The following is a 16,639-nucleotide window of genomic DNA, read 5'->3' on the forward strand; positions in this document are numbered from 1 at the left end:
CTGCCCCTCCACCCACAGATCCTGCCAGCTCCTGGCACCCCCAGCCCCACTTAGCACCAGCAGCAGAACAAAGAGCTCCTTCTACTCTACAGGTTCAACAGCCCTGTATTAATTTGGCTTGTGAAGGGTTCTCATCCCACTTTAGCCTGTCCCTCAACACCATGAGCACCCTGCATGGCCTTCCTGTGGTGACTCCTCAGCTGGACCCTCCTTTTCTAGCCATGGTAGAGCCCTTCATTCATGTTGCTGCTGCTGCTACTGCCTAGCAAGTCACAAGTATTATTTGTTGCAACACAGCATATGGATGCTCTCTTTTCTATTTGTCTGCATTAAATAATTATTTAAGCTATATTAGGTGTTTATCAAAGAAACTGTCAGCATCTCAAGTTTCCTTATCGCAGTAGGAGATACAGAACAGGGCAATTTGTATGGATCCTAGCCCTTGCATGGAAAGGACTTTCTGCAGGCTCAAATTATGATATGACCATATTTTATGAGATACTAGAACTTAACCTCAAAATGTGGGGAGATGGGAGAAAGGAGTGAGGGGAATCAAGCTCTCCAGGGTGCCTGACACAGCAAGAGGCTCCCAGCTGTGTTTCTCCCAGCTGTGCTTCTCCCAGAAGCTCAGGGGCAGGAGCTGATGCTGGGGCAGTAGCAGACAAACCAACACGACTGTCACCTCTGGTCAGGGCACCCACTGTGACTCTGCAGTGCTCCTCTCTGCTCCTCCTTCCTGAGCAGGACAGGGACTGTGCCTGGCTCAGGGACTCACAGGGAACTGACCCCTGCCCTCCTGTCCCTCCTGAGATCTCAGAGGCCTCTATGAGAGTGCTGCAGCTCGCTGAAAGCTGAGTGCTTCCTCTCAAGATCCTTTCCACAGCCCCTGCCTGCACAGCACATTTGGACTGGGTCTACATCATGGGATGATCAGTACAGAGATGGAAACCCACACAGTTTTCAATTCCTGAAAGAACATACATTTTTTTCCTTTATAGATTCTTGATAATCAACCTACTCAATGCTTTTTATTTGCATTGATCACATTTTATAGTATGATTAAATTTGTATGGAAGCAAACCGATTAGTTTTGTTTTACACTTATTGAATCCACTTTATGGTCAGACAAATTAACTCAGTTAGTTAGTTTGATTTATCTAGCAGCATAAAGCTTGACAACCTGGGCTCTCAGAGAAACAGTTTTAAGAGAATTATCTTTTTTGTTATTTTTCCTTCTTGGGAAAAACCATTAAACCTGGAGGCAGGTATGAAGAAGAAGCAAACACTCATCACAGACTGGCCCTTCCCAGAGATTTCAAAACTCAACCTGACTGTTTGCCAAAGCCTCTGTTGAAAGGCACCACCAAATTCTGCACAGAGAGGGTCTCCTGGCAGAGAGTGAGTGCTAGCACAGTGATCCTGTCCTGAGGAGTGAGTGCCAGGCTGTTTTAGGAAGGTCACTTTAGCCAGTGTTTGGGAACTGCATGTAGGCACACGACCACTGGGTGCAGTGGGTGTCCAAGATGCTCCCCCAGGGAGCAACTGGAAATGCTGAGCCAAGAGGGTGTACCCAGGGAAAATTACCTGTGGGAGAGCTAGAGGAAGATCTCAGAAAAGTGAGCAGCCTGGGCAACCTATCAAGCCCTGCAGGGAAACCTGCTAATAGATGCCCCTTCCCCCTCAGTCTCCACCTGGGCTCTGCCTGTCCTGGCTGGCCCTTGGCCTGTCCTGAGGACAGGAGCTCCCCTGCTGTGGCAGGCAGTGGACGGGATGGCCCTTGTCAAAAGTGTGCATAGTGGGGCAAGCCTTGCTGTGCCCCCCACAGCTCTCAGAACATCGCTGTTTCCAGTGCTGTGTCACTACAGAGATGAGTGTCAGGATGGGGCACAGGCCACGGCTGATGGCTGCCCTTTAGAAGGGGCCTGCTCCAAGGCTGGCCCCTCTCTCTCTGTCACTTGGGCAGGGCACACAGTTTGGAAGAAATGATTGCCAGTGCTGGGGATATGTTCTTCTGCACTAGAGCAGAGCTCTTGCAGCTCAGCACCAGAGACAGGCCTCTGAGCCTGGCCTTCCTCCTGTGTAAGCATTCCTTAGCCTGGGGCTCAGCAACCCTCTCATGTCTAGCAGAGCTCATCAGAAAACAAGTTTTTTACTGGCAGAGTGCAACTGTCATTGACACAGGGACCAATGGGCCAAGGAAGCTTCCTGGCACCTGGGCAGCTCTGAAGCCCAACCTCATTTGTATTCAGCAGCTACAAGAAAAAGAATTTGTTCCCAGTTAGTAAATGAGATTTAGTTAATAAATTGGCACATGTGATCAAGCTGCCAGTCGTTCCCATGCAGTGCAATAAATGAAGAGATGGAAGCTTATTATTTTATGAGAAGAAGCTGTTTGGTTACAGGATGAGGGGCAGCAGAAATGTTATTTTTTGTCAGGCAGTGGCCACATTTGATGATCATTCATTTCATGGATCTTCACACGGCAGTCAGAATACTGCCAAGTCAGCTGAACTGTGCAGGGGAGCCCCTTCCTGACAGCTCCATCACTACCAGAGTCCTCAGGCATGGGGAGCTTCTGTCACTGATGCAAGCCCCAATATAACATCTACAGAAGAACCCACATCAGGTTACCCTGTATAGCTGCTAGATAGGAAAACCTGTTATGTTAGAATAGAAAACTGCTGGAGGAAGAAGGAAATCTGGAAATCTGGAAATCCTGGGAGCAAATCCATGATCAGGCCTATCATATGGGGCCCCATTCTTGGTCCTTATTGATCCTGTAACATAAAATTCAAAAGTAGCATCTCTTACCGGATAAAACACTAGTTACTCTCTAAAATATCAAGCCTAAATATGATACTGAGAGACTGAGACAGCAATAGACTTCTAAGGTGGGGAACACAACTGTAGTTTGGAGGATGGCATCCAACAAACAAAAGCATCCCAGCACTCCTCTGAAGTGGGTATAATTCTGCAGGGTCCTTAGAGGACACAGTTGCTCCTTTCCCTTACAACGGTCTCCTGGAGAGGCTTCATATGCACAGATTCCACAACTGCCATTTGGCCAAGCCATGAAGCACTATGAAAGTCAAGCCTTGGACTGGGAGCTGCACACCATCTGTTCAGGCCTGAAAGACAGGAAATCACTATCACAACTACAATCTAATCATGATCAGCTGCCTGGCAGCTGACAAGAACACACGCTGTCTGGTGAAGAGCAAAAATGCCTATCAGCTGAGCCCTGCAACAGAGAAAGGAAATGTCTGATGGACTGAGGGAGAAATACAGGAGTGGGTAGCTAAAACAAGGCTAATGAAAGAGGAGAGTGATGTGGTCCAGTGATAACCAGGGAGCATCCACACAAGGTTCCTCCACCTGCACCTGTACACCTGTACTTTGTACCTCTAAGTTGAGCCTGTTTTGCCCTTGAAGAGTTTTCTCCCAGTCCCTGTCTCAACTCATAAACCCTTCCCTAATTTTTTTCTCTATGCTCTACCTGTGGTAGGGGAGGGAGAGAGAGTGGCTTTTGTGGCTGCCTGGTGCTTGGCCAGTGTCAAACCACGACAAAACCTCTGGTTAAATTTACATCCTCCATGAAACAATGTCCAGGAAGTAGTAAAATATGTTTGCAGGAACAAAACTAAAGCCAACAGCAGAGATGGAAACCAAGCACTACATGTGAACTCTGGAGGACAGGAACTAAAACATGCACTGGATAGAGAAACTTAATCTCCGGGAATGTATGGAAGACGTTCTATGAAAAGGACATTGACAGCAGATCCCTGAAGAGGCCAAAGTCAGCTCTACTGAACTCCAGGGTAGTAGTACCAAAGTTTTACTTTATTTTAATTATTGAACTGTTCTTATTTCAATCTACAGAAAACTACCCTTTTTTCTGATTCTCTTTCCCATCTCTCTGAGGGAGGAGGGTGAGCGAACAGTTGTGTGGGACTGAGTTTTTAGCTGGGGTTCAGCCATGACAACATCCCCTGTTCAAACGCATTTGCTGCATTTATCTCTTTCCAGAACCTTGTTATCCCAGGAGCATGTGATCATCCACAGCCATTGTGGGTGTAGCTACTCCAGATATACTGGGGAACTGACCCCAGGACAGTTCTCTGTGAAAAGACTTAACTCTGTAATGAATTTGTCGCTTCCTAACGAGGCTAAATAGTGAATGCCAAGGAAAAATACACTACTACTAGTTACTGTGACAGCCTGCTTGAGGTCACAGAGTCACAGAATCATTGAGGTTGGGAAAGCCCTCTAAGACCCTCAGGTCCAACCATTCCCCTTGCACTGCCAAGATCATCACTAACCCTTGTCCCCAAGTGCCACATCCATACATCTTTTGAATCCCTCCAGGGATGTTGACTCACCACTGTCAGGAGGTGAAAAACCCTCTCTGGAAAGAAATTTTTCTGAATTTCCTATTCCCATCTAAACCTCCCCTGGTACAACTTGAGGCCATTTTCTCTTGTCCTGTCACTTGTTACCTGGGAGAAGAGCCCAACTCCTGTCAAGAGTTGTGCAGAGCAAGAAGGTCCCCCCTGAACCTCCTTTTCTCCAGGCTGAGCTCGCCCAGCTCCCTCAGCTGCTCCTCAGACTCGTTCTCCAGCCCATTCCCCAGCTCCATTCCATTCTCTGGACCTGGCCTGCTGAAAAACTGTCATCTTTCAATGCCTTTTTGAAAGCTGCGCCTAAACAAAATGAAATTTAATTTTGGGCAAACTGGAAGATAAAAAAGGTGAGAAACTTAACAAGAGCCATTATTTGCTGTAATGGTATGACAGCTATTCCTTGAGCAGCACAAAGCACAGTCTTGCCTCCGCTCAGCTCTGCACAGGAAATGTAGAATTTGTCCATCATTGTTGTTTCCTTATTGATGGCATCTGGGATCTGTAACAGACATAGATTGTCCTGAAATGTCTCCTCCACTTTTCATGTCAAGCTTGCAGTTTGAATCAAACTACTTGCTTAAAAGGTATTTTGAGGATTTTTTTGCATTTCTGTTGTGTATGTAAGAAGCTTTAATTGTTTCCAAAACAGCTTAGTTTCAGACAGCTTCAGCATTCAAGGTAGTGCAGCAACACAGGTGCCATAAAACACATGGTGTCGGATCACACCTACAGCCTTCCACAAGTAAACATGAATCCTGTGCGCTGATCTTGGCCAAGACACAGTCAATACACCCAGTACTTAGGGAAACAGAAAGCAAGTTGCATTTGAGTAAGATGAATGGCTAACTCCAGGAACACTGAACACCCTCATGGATCACAGCAAAAGGGAAAGAGTACCAGGGAGGACAGGAAGGAAAAGTCCCTCTTTCCCCAGCTCAGCCCCACAGCCCATTGGAGCTGCCACTTAGGGAGAATCTGCCACTCAGGACAATGCTGACCACCCTGTCACTTGTTCACAGACACAGATCCATAAACCAGGGGCAGCTGGGTGCAGGCCAGGCTGGCTGCAGGGACAGGGACGAGCACAGTGTCTGTGCCATGCAGGTTTGGAGGCTGGGGGCAGGGCAGTCTGGTCCTCATCTCCTGTGGGCAGATGGAAGCAGAGCCCAGGCCAGGAGGGTCTCTGCAGAGACAGCAATGGTGATGCAACGACCCTGTTTTCATGTCAGATGGAGGGAATGGGCAGCACCTCCCAGAAAAACAGAGGATCGTTCTTCAATAGCTGTGGCTACAAAGTCACTTCTCTGTGGTTGAGGTGATTCAGGACGTGCATCTCTAATGGTGAAGGACTGCAGCAGGAGCAGCTCAAAGCCTTCACCCAGAGGAGGCTCCTGCAGGCACAATGCTCTTAGAGGAGGCAGTGCAGAGTCTGGGGAATGGTGCATCCCCCCACATCAGGAGACCCTCCTCCAGGGCAGAGAACCCATGTCACTGAAAAAACTGAATTGGAAGTTTTCAGGCTGCTATGATACATCTACTTTTGCTTTTTAACAGTTGTTTTTCTTTTTCTCCTGTCTTTGGTCTTTCATTTCTTTCTGGAACAATAACAAGAGCAGATAGGCATTCTTTAACCTGCTCCCAGGGAAAGGTGGAATGCCGATTGCTTGCTGTGCCTCTTTTGGTCAAGCATTTTTATCCTGAATTGCTATGGGGAAAGGTCTTGGCTCTTCAGGCACCAGCTTTTGTCTTTTTTTGAGCTGAAGGGTTTTTCCCAAAGTGAGTACTGAAATGCTTCAATGATCTTTAAAAAAAACATTGTGCAGATTTTGTGAGATTTCAGGCTGCAGTAAAAGCAAAATTTAACATGCCGAATGTCTTTTTTTTTAAGGAGTTAAGCAAAAGGCTACTAGAGCTGTCAGAGTTTAAGCTTCAACCTTTATGTTTACAAAGCAAAAAGGGCAATTAGATGTGGAAAAATAAATTTTTCCAGGACTCTGTCAGCAGCTGTGGTTTGTACTCAGACTTCTGAATGACAGGCTGGTTAAGTGCCGCAGGCAGAGAGTCAGTGTAGAGCAGCCCTGACATTTCTTTGATGCTAAGCAGTGTACCCTAATAAAGATGTGCTTTGAAGTCACTCCCTCTTGCCTGGCATGCAGGCACTACAGAGCATTCCCAGGGCAGCAGGACTAGGACTGGCTGCATGCTCCAGGCCTCCCATGCCTGGCATTCCACTTCCCTCCTTGCTTCAGACTTCCTCCACACCTCCTTCCACTGAACCTGAGGAAGAAAGTTTTGGAATAAATCAAAGATATAGCTAATAGGCAAGTTCTGTGCTTTCACCTCCCAGCTATTCCACAAAGCCTGTTTTCACCAAGGAGTTGAGGACAGAAAACCTCATGGTCCTGTAAGCAGAGTCCATGAGTGAGCACAGCCCAGCCTGTGGCAAGGACGGGTGCCCAAACTTGCAACCAGTCACAGTCCTCCAAGCACCTGCATAAGCAGCTGAAGGCAGACCTGCTTTCTCAGCAGATGGAGCGAGCTCCTCGTGGTTCTTTCCTGTGCAGCCTGTCAGTCAGTTTTGAGCCTGTGGCCAGGCCAGCAGAGCTCCCTGTGAAGGGAAGGCATGGACTGCAGACAGCAGTTCCCCAGTGCCAGCTATGAGGTCCTGGCTGCCGTTCAGGGAAGGACTGCACTTTCTTCCCATTCCTTTTCTGTCAGCCTCCTATTCTTCATGCATTTCTTCTCTCTGCAAAGACCAAAGTGCAAAAAGAGAGATGAGCAGAAGTGAGGGAAGGCACTGGGAAGCCCATCTCTAAGTGTGAAGTGACAGCAGATGGCAGAAGCACTGCTCTATGGCAGATGAAGAACGTGTCAAAGCAGTCATTACAGCAGCCTGCCTGACTGTCTTGGCTCCCAGCTGCCAGCACCCATTGGACTTGGATCTCCCAGGGACACAGCACACTCTTCAGCCTCTTCCCACAAAGCTACAGACACAGGCACTGCAGCAGCTCCTCAGCCCTTCAGGAAGGATGCAGCAGTGCAGGGTCAGACCATGGCCCTGCAGCACAAATTTGGTCAGCGCTGCCTGGGTATGAGCTGCTCCTCACATGCTCAGCAAAGTAACATTGTTCCCTCTGCCATTTACCGCCCAGAGCATCAGTGGCTCATGCCAAGCACGGCTTTTGGCACACCTCCATACACAGCCTCCAGCGTGGGCACACAGGGCTGGGAGGGAGCAGGGCCAGAGCAACAGCAGCACACAGCTGCCAGTGGATGGAAAACCATGGTCTAACCTCAGAACTGGAGCAGGGCATCCCAGAGTGAAAACTTAATTAATTATAACACTAAGCACTGCTTTGATGCCTTTACATTTACAAAGCACTGGGTAAACACTAACTAATTAATCTACTCTACTTAGCAATTATATAGTTCTTTGTATTTTCCAGGTCCTGTGCAAACATTAGCTAATTAATCTACTCAATTATTTCCATGTTTTATATTCCAGAGCACTGCACACTGGCAGCACGAGGAGGAAGCCTTAGCAGGGATAGTAGCAAGCACACTCAGCTTTTAGGTGCCTGACACATTTTGGGGAGATGTATTGATAAGGTGCCAGCAGTCCCGGACAATCCTTCCCCCACAGCATGCCAAGAAAAGTAGACAAGTCAAAACTAAAGAAATATGAAGCATTTTCCATCAGAAAGATCCTAAAAGAACTGAGTCTGCCAATCTCACTCTCCAAACAAGGATTAATGTGCACCCCCTCATGCAGAGCCACAGCTCTCTGTTTATTGCATTTTAACATTGTCAACAGTGCTTGCTGAGGTACTTGCTGTGCTCAGCTGACCTCCACTACTTGGGATGGCATGTGAATCGATTGCATTTGAAAGATTCTTACTGGAATAAAATGAGCTTCTCAATTATTGCTATCTAAATAAATCCTTGTGTTCCAGTGATCTCCACCAGGATGCACTTCCAAAACCCCAAGTTCATGACAACAGGTGTCTCCAGCTCGCAAAATACAGGTAACTGTGTTGTCATCACTGTTGAGGTACAGGACAGGGGAGGTCAGGTGATGCTCTTTCTGACACAGGGAAGGGAGGCTTTGGGGACAATGTAGGACTTAGTGGTGTGTCTGATGAATAAATTATGAACTCTCTAGCAAAGCAAGCTGTGATCATTTTTTATACCTTTTGTCAAACACAGTGCAGTCAGTCCCACTCTGGAATACCAGGACAGAGGAGCCATGTTTTCCATACCAAGGACATCTAGCAGAGGAGAGAGGATCTGTGCTGGGGAGAGGATTGGTATCCAAATGAGGACAAGGCCAAAGGAGGAAGATGGACATCCAGTGCTTCTCTGTGACTGCTCAGACTGCTCTGCAGGGAGATTTTCATGATCCACCATGACCCCTTGGTAAGATCAAATCAGACAAGGAAGCAAGCAAGAGTCACACTCTTTCCCAAGGCTTCCTGAGTCTTCAGTTGCAGACAGATACAATGAGCTTGAGATTTGAAGAGTTCTATATATCCTCTGCAAAAAGCAGCACCAGCATGAGCAACAGCTACGTTTCTGGCACAGCAGAAAACAACTACATGGTCCAAGGGACAAAGGCCAGAAGCCGGGATGCAGCACCTGCCAAGGACCAATGATCACAGTAGCCTGATTTCAACATCGCTCCACAGCTGAATCAGCCACCAGCCTGCTTGGACCAGCACCCTACACACCTACGCAGTCCAGCAGCCCTGCTGCTGGCTCAGGCCATGAGCCCAGGGTTAAATCTATGCCCAGCAGCTGCTTCCTGCCCTCTGCTCTTGGGCCATCCCCTCCACACGCGCCAGGTGGAAAGGAAAGCAAGGCTGAGAACCTGGAGGAGAGATAAGGAAGCCATGGTGCTGTGCCTGCTGCTCTTGGGGGAGTAAGGGGTGAATCATAACTTCATCAGCCTACAAGGAAAAGAACCAATTATCTGGCAATTGTATGCAGTCCATTTCAGTGAGAGGCTCATAACCTAACCAGCCCTTGCAGTCAGGGGAAATAAAATATATGCTGACATCAGTATACAGAGATTCCCATTGGAAGCCACTTTCACTGCAGTGTCGTGAATCTTTTCAGAAGCAGCTTGAAAAGATTCACTCAGTCTATCAATCTTCCTGGGAAGCAGAGCTGACGATGGTTGTACATAATAATGCTTAAGCCAATTCACATGCACTGTTAGTGGCTGTCTACAAGTCCTGGCCCTAATCAGTGCATTAAATATAAACATATTACTAAGAACTCTAAAAGACCCTCTCCAGGGGCAGCAAAATCCTCTGCCTTGGCCACTGTCAGCTCCCCAGGCTTCTTCTATAGTGGCACAATCTCCCCTTGACTCCAAGAGGGAGAATGGAAAACCATAATTCTTCTCTTTGTTCAGGTGACACATTTTTTATGAGGATTTCTGGAGCAGTATTTGTATTGCCATACCTGTATTGCCATACCCCTTGGGGGTGACACATTGGCAAGGATGGAATAACCTTAAATGCCACATCTTCTGCAGAAAGCATGTGATGCATCCTTACCAAACATCCATGTGTTCCAATACTGCTGGCACCACTCACTCCATGTGTAGGAAAATCCTTCTAGAAGCAGCATAATGCTGTTGCAGACTTTCCCATGTAATAGAGTCTGCGTGTCTTTTTCTTTTTGATTTTTGTGGATTTTTTTTAACAGGTAGCAAACCACCTTAAAACTTCCCCTTTCATCATTACACAAACAAAATCTGACCATTGATCCCCTGTTTATCCCCTGTGCACATACACCTCTGGTTACTGCAGCTGTGGGAGTCCCCCATATACTCAATGAAATAAACAGGCACCTAGTTTGTGCTGCCAGAGAGAACACAGTATTTGCCCTTCCTTACCTTGGTGTGTGTTTTACTGCTGGCTTATAGGTATGCCCTGCACTTGGGCCACTGAGGAGGTAACACAGGACACTCCAGAGGAGGCAGCCCCTGAGCATGCTGTGAGCTCAACTCGGGGGACACTGCCATCACTTGTCACAGGTTTGTAGGAATGAAGTGTCATCCTAGATCAAAATCTTGTGAATGACTTTCTATGAAGAAAGGGGATAGAAAAGAAAGCATCTTACAAAGCAGATTATAGCTTCCTTCACCTTCCCCACTCTGTGTGACTGAGGTGCAACTCCTGATACACTGGCTGTGCCCTGATTGTGTGGGCAGCAGCTCTGAGCTGGGAGCCTCTGTGCCATCCTCCATAACAACCACACCGAGGGTGGAGAGCCTCGGGAGAGCCCAGATGGGGTGTCCAGGCCAGGCTAAGTCCAAATCCAGTGTTAAGAGCCCTCTATATGTTGTTTTCTACTGCAGCTGAATCACAGATGCTGCTTCATCAAGCTTGAGATTCGTCAGCCATTGCTAGTGTTTCACACAGTAACAAAAAGTATTTTAAAGAAAATAGGCATCAGAAGAAAGCAAGCACACTGGCTTCTGGGTCTGCCATCCCCCACTGAAGCCTGGCAGCCTGCCTGCTGCCAGGCCTGACAGGTAGGCAGAGATGGGAAAACCCCTCATGGCTCTTTTTATTGTGATAGCCCTATATGAAGCTGCAAACATATCTGTCACCTTCCAGCACATTGTTTACCAGCTCTCCTCAACATTCCCCAAACAATATTTTCTAGAGACTGTAATTCAATACCTCACACCCCAGAGCTGTAGCATCAGCCCAGAGAGCAGCATGATGAATGTATTGTGTTCCTCCAGAGCCTGGGCTTGGGAACTGGTTTGTGCTGTTCCAGCTGTTAATTATCCCTCTGCTTTTTGCTATTCTCATCCCACCTGTGCCTCTGTATTTATCATATGGGTCCACATGCACTAAAAACATCCTTACTCTTTAAAGCATAAGGAGTAATTTATCCCTTTTGTGCAACACAAGGCAGCTCAGGGGACCAAATGGCAAGACTTGATCAATAAGGCGCTCACTAGATTAGCGGCACTGGGGCTCAGACCTCAAAGTGCTTGTTTAGAAGAAATGCAAGAGAATGAACTAAGAATGTTAAGCACAGATACAAATACAATTTCCACCACTCTCCCTTCCCCATCCCTTCCCCAGCCTTCATCCCAGAGACATCCTCACACTAATCACTGCTGAGAACACCCTCCAGAGCCAGGCCAGCCCAGGCCAGGCTGCTCACTGGGAAGAGCTGTTCCTCACAGGCATGGCAGCACTGTCTCTGCAAGCAGCCAGTGCACAGGAGGAGCACCCCACTTTGCTGGGAAGCAGCACACCAGCCTCCATGAGTTCAGCCCCCAGCACCCACTCAGCACAGAGCACTGCTCTCAGGTGGTTGTTACCTGGTCTCACGCAGGGAGCTGCAGCCGTTCCCCAGAACACTCCTGCTCACTCCAGAGTCCCACCGTGGTTCACTCACTCCCCCAAACCTTTAGTTAGTGTGGAGTATAAATGTTGAGGGCTGCACACTCATGCTCATAGCAAGCAATCCAGAGGACCAACTAGTAATACTTACAGGTAACTTAGAGGTGCCAACACCTCTCCTTTATGTGTTTCTGGTGAGCATATCTTAGACCTTTGTCCACACTGTACTGCACCCTCCCTTTCTCACCACTCCAGTACTGCTGCAGGGCTTTCTCACATCTGTGCTGAAGTCTTGTTCTCTGCTTATAATGAACAGCTTGGATTTCTTAGGAAACCTGCAGCCTTATGAAACAGCCATGATGTACCCAACTCAGGATGCCTGGCAGGATTGCTGTCCTTCTTTCCACCAGTGGCCAAGAGGCTTCCTCCCACTGAGGCACCACACATCTCACTCCTTGCAAAAGTGAGGGGTAGTTGCTGACCACAAGGACACTTTGGTTCCAAGGACCTCATACGGATAATTAAGACAGGTAATTAAGACCCAAGCTGCTATTTTTTGTACTGGGAATTGTTGATATTTAATGACATTTCCAAAATACTTTGGAATAGAAATTTCAGGTCTTTTTTTCTAATATGACATTTATCTTCTATTAGGATGAAAACAAATAGAAAAGTCTGAAAATCATTGCCTATATTATAAATTACTTTATTGTTGGTTTTATTACCTTCTCCATTAAGCTGTCACAATCTGTGCCTCCTCCCATTTTTGTGATGGCCAGCCACTGAAATCCATCGTGTTTTCCATGTGATTTATACAGGACCCTAGTGATAACTTTATTCACCACGAGGATAATTATCAGCTATATTATTAAGGCTGCTTAGTTGCCCTAGGGGATAATGTGTCAGAAAGGTTAAAATATTGACAGGCAATAAAGTATGTATTATAATTACACTGGTGCCAGGACAGATAACTGGCTGTGAGCAAGGGACTGAGCTACATCTTTGCAGCCTTCTCCCAGTAAAGACAGCAATCCTGTGGTCACACTGAACACATCCCTACAGGACTGCAGCAGTCTACGCCCATCACCTGGAGGGGACCCCAACAAAGGGAGTGCCCCAACCCATCCATATGACCCCAACAAAGGGCATGCTCCTTCTCATTCACATATATTGACCGTTTAAGTCCTGACAACTGTGCCCTCAGTGAGTTTCTTTATGATTCATAATTGAACAGGATGCGTAGCTGAAGTAGAGGAGGTTTTTCCACAATCCTGCTGTATTTCTTCCCACGTCCCCTAAAAAAGCTTTTCTTCATAAGAATGGCAGAAGCAGGGAGAAGAAAGAACTGGCATCTTTGAAATGAAACATTGATTTCTTCTGGGACTGGAGCAACCAGGTGTATGCCGTATTGGTATCATGGTATATAGGTATAATCTGAAGGATGTTGCTGAGATAAATTGCTTTTTGGTTCAGGCACTAACAAAACGAAGCACTGAATAACTTGGCACTGCATCTGAAGTGAGAGCATAAAACTAACCTTGGTCATTGCTCCAGATCTACTATTGTTACATCAAGAAGACTAGACCAGGGATGGAGGAGCTCATAAATAATTTCTCATGGAAAGCACGTACACCAGCCAGACAAAATCTCTCTCTGAGAAAATGTGGAAAAGTAGTAGACTTAACCTACTTCAAAATGTCATTTTTTGAAGAAAGAAAAAGCCAATCCACGTCTCTTTCTTGATGCTTAAAGGATGTGTCTGTACCGCAGCAGCATGTTAACCATCAAGCCCTAGACCTGGCTTTGAGCAGCTGAAAGAACTTGCTGCATCAAATTCTACCGCTTCCCTCCAGTATAATCATATTGGAAATAGATGGTCACCTATGGATAAACATGACTGAACCAGAACTGTAAGACATTTAATAAACTACAATGCTGAACTTTCTTCTGCAAAGGAAGTGCCAAGGACTACAGAAACTGTATTTATTTGTAGGTTTCATCTACATCTCACTGGATTTGTCCAGAAGAAAATAAGTAGTGTAGAGGACTGTGGTCCTAGAGATGAGGGTCACAGCTCTAGCCCAGCCAGCCTGAGACACCCTGCAGCATTTCTCTGGAATATGAGCTCATGCTACCCTTTCACTGCCCCTTTGATTGAGTCATGGATGCTGGAGGTAATTCAACAAAATATCGTTTCCTCTGTTCACCACAAGTACAAAAGTGTTTGGCTTTCTTTTATTCAGAACCAAGAAGCCTGGTGCTATAGATGCAGCTTTGTGCTCATGAGCAACAGTTTCTCAACCCAAGAGGTGCAAGACACATCCCTGGGGAAATAAGCAAATTTAAGAGCCCTACAGTAATTACAAATCATGCCAAAAATTAGCTATAGGGAGCCCACAAGGCACTTCAGCTCCCCTCTGCAGACTCCCTGGAGTCCCACAGGAGATGCTTAATGCAGTTCTGGTGGAGAAGCTCCTTGGGTACTCACAACCACATCTGTCTCCAGGTTTAACATCTACCCTAGAGCTGGACAACTTATTTCTGCAGCACACTGCTCAGGGCTTCAAATGAAAATACCTCTGCAAAGGCGACCAGGGAGCTTGCCTTCCTGCCTGATCCCCAAGTTTTTCTCCTCCATCCAAGGAGTTGTCTGGCACTCAGCAAAGTATCAGAGCCAAGCCTGAGTTGACTTAAGGACTTACTCGTGTCACCCCCAATGCCAGCTCCAGCACAAATGCACCAAAGTCCTCAGAGCATGCCATCTGCTCCCCATGCAAGGGGGTTTCCACGGAGGCATCACGGCAGTCAGCGCTACCCTCACACAAGAAGAAAGGCTGAACCCCCAGAAAGGCTCCTTTTCTCTGAAAATTTGTTGTTAACTTCCTTGATGACCCCCACAGCATGCACTGCAGGAGGTGTTAAAACATGGACAGATAACTAAGAGTCTCCTCAGATGATTTAGAATGCCTGGCTCAGCCTGGCCACAGCTGGTACTGCCCAACACCCTGTGACAGGATGAGCGAGACCTGAGCAGCACGAGCTGCAACAGATGCTCATTTGGTCCACAGGCACCTTGGGAGCTGAACATGTTTTACAGTGTCACGTCAGCATGTGGGGAACAGATGACATGAACGGAGGTGAATTAAAACCCATGTCTCATGAGGGCAAATGGCTGTGCATGCAGCATCTGCTCAGCCTGCAGTTTCAAAGCAGCAGAAATTTTAAGTACTACCATTTACAAAAGGTTCATCTTCACCTTTTGTCTGACCATAAATCTCTGAAGCTCACCTTGTTAAGGAAAAGTGTAGAACAGCAGGAGTCTTGTACCTCTGCCACACCTCCCCCAGTGCGTTCCTCTCTGATGCATTACAGATCATCTCCAGGAGAGATACATCTGCATTACAAAGCATGAAGACTCCTTTCAATAACAGATGTGTCCACCACACACCTGACAGCAGGAGACAGAGTATTTCATTTGCAGTCACCTGCTCCCACCATCCGCTCAGCCTGCTCTGGGCAACGAGCTTAGGAGGTGTTTCCTAGGTCTGCCACAGGGAGCAAGAGCACTGGGCTATTTGGTAGGAGTTTTCCTGTGCTTGTCTTTGGCCCATTATTAAAACGTCCAGACAAAATCACAGAGAGGGGCTGGCATCAGCCTGGGGAAGGCACAGGTAGATGGTCACTATGTCTTTTCTCCTACCAGAAGCACTGAAGTCTGAACTCCCTCCTCATTTGAAAGCAACACTTCATATTTACTGACAGAGAATTAGACAACACAGACTCTTAGAGGAAAGCAGGATTAAATAACACACCATCCGTGGCACAATGCATACAAATGCCTATGTTGCCTCTCTGTATGCTATCATCTAGCATTACAATACTTTGTGGAGCACCAGAAGACTGTCTCTATAGGACTGTTACCTCTGACTCCTGATAAAAACTTTCCTGAAGTATTTTCTTCCCATTGTGCCTTGCAGATGTTTCCCTTTTTAATTTTTCAGAGACAAGTAACTGCATCTCTGAAAATAACATTCTTCAACAACACTCTGTTTACTGCCAGATCTCTTTTCTCAGCTAATACTGGTTATGTTTAACCTTTTTTTATCAGATGGGAAAACTGCAACCCAGGCCCATGGTTTAGGTTAACAGCACGAACATGTTCAAATAAAAATCAACTTCATATTATTGAAAGCTCTATAGCTATGAAAAGATGAGAAACATGAAGTCTTCTCACAGCACAAGGATCCCTGGCACTGGGCTACAACAGAAGACTGGAGAGCACTGATGGTATAAAGTCACTTCCCCGCCCAGCTTCTGCCACAGAACCTGCAGCCAGAATGTACCTGATTGCATGCAGGACACAAGCCTCTGTCATTACGGGGCTGCAGCTGCTGGGAACGTACAAATCACTCGGTGCCTCTTCAGGGAACCCAATACCACACGGCTGGGAAATTTCTCCTACCAGCTGGTGTCCATTTGTGCTAGAGTCAGCATAGATCCAGGAATCGATATTACTGCTTGCAGGAATTACAAGCATTAAGGATGTTAGATAGAAGGTGAACTTGTCCTTTCCTAGAGCTAAAGGCCTCTTCATGGCACTTAAGCAGCCTAGCAGTTATCTGCCCTTGCTGGATGTACAATCACAGGGGCTCTGCCAGCACAGTAAACAGATGTGGAGAGCAGAACCAGTACCTCAGAGGACAGTACATCAGCAGAGCAGGTGCCAATGAGACCAAAGAAAGTCTGAGAAACAGAGCTCCTTCTCAAGGGAGATGGTGCAGAAAGGTGCCAAAGTCCTCCTTTCCTCATGGGACATCAGACTGAAATAAAAAACACAGTGCAAAGGTGTCCCATGTTCTTAAGGGA

At 46.9% G+C, this 16,639-nt stretch overlaps 1 long non-coding RNA gene across 2 annotated transcripts in view; it reads right to left on the reverse strand.

The window, feature by feature from the left end:
* Positions 1-317: 317 nt before the first annotated feature.
* Positions 318-16,639, reverse strand: part of LOC119707010 — a 48,489-nt gene continuing 32,167 nt past the window's right edge. For both annotated transcript variants that reach the window (XR_005258657.1, XR_005258658.1), the window contains one exon: positions 318-7,146. This is a non-coding gene — a long non-coding RNA (uncharacterized LOC119707010). The remainder of the gene's footprint in view (positions 7,147-16,639) is intronic.

The sequence above is a fragment of the Motacilla alba genome, chromosome 14 (genome assembly GCF_015832195.1).
Source record: "Motacilla alba alba isolate MOTALB_02 chromosome 14, Motacilla_alba_V1.0_pri, whole genome shotgun sequence".
Classification (NCBI taxonomy): Eukaryota; Metazoa; Chordata; class Aves; order Passeriformes; family Motacillidae; genus Motacilla; species Motacilla alba.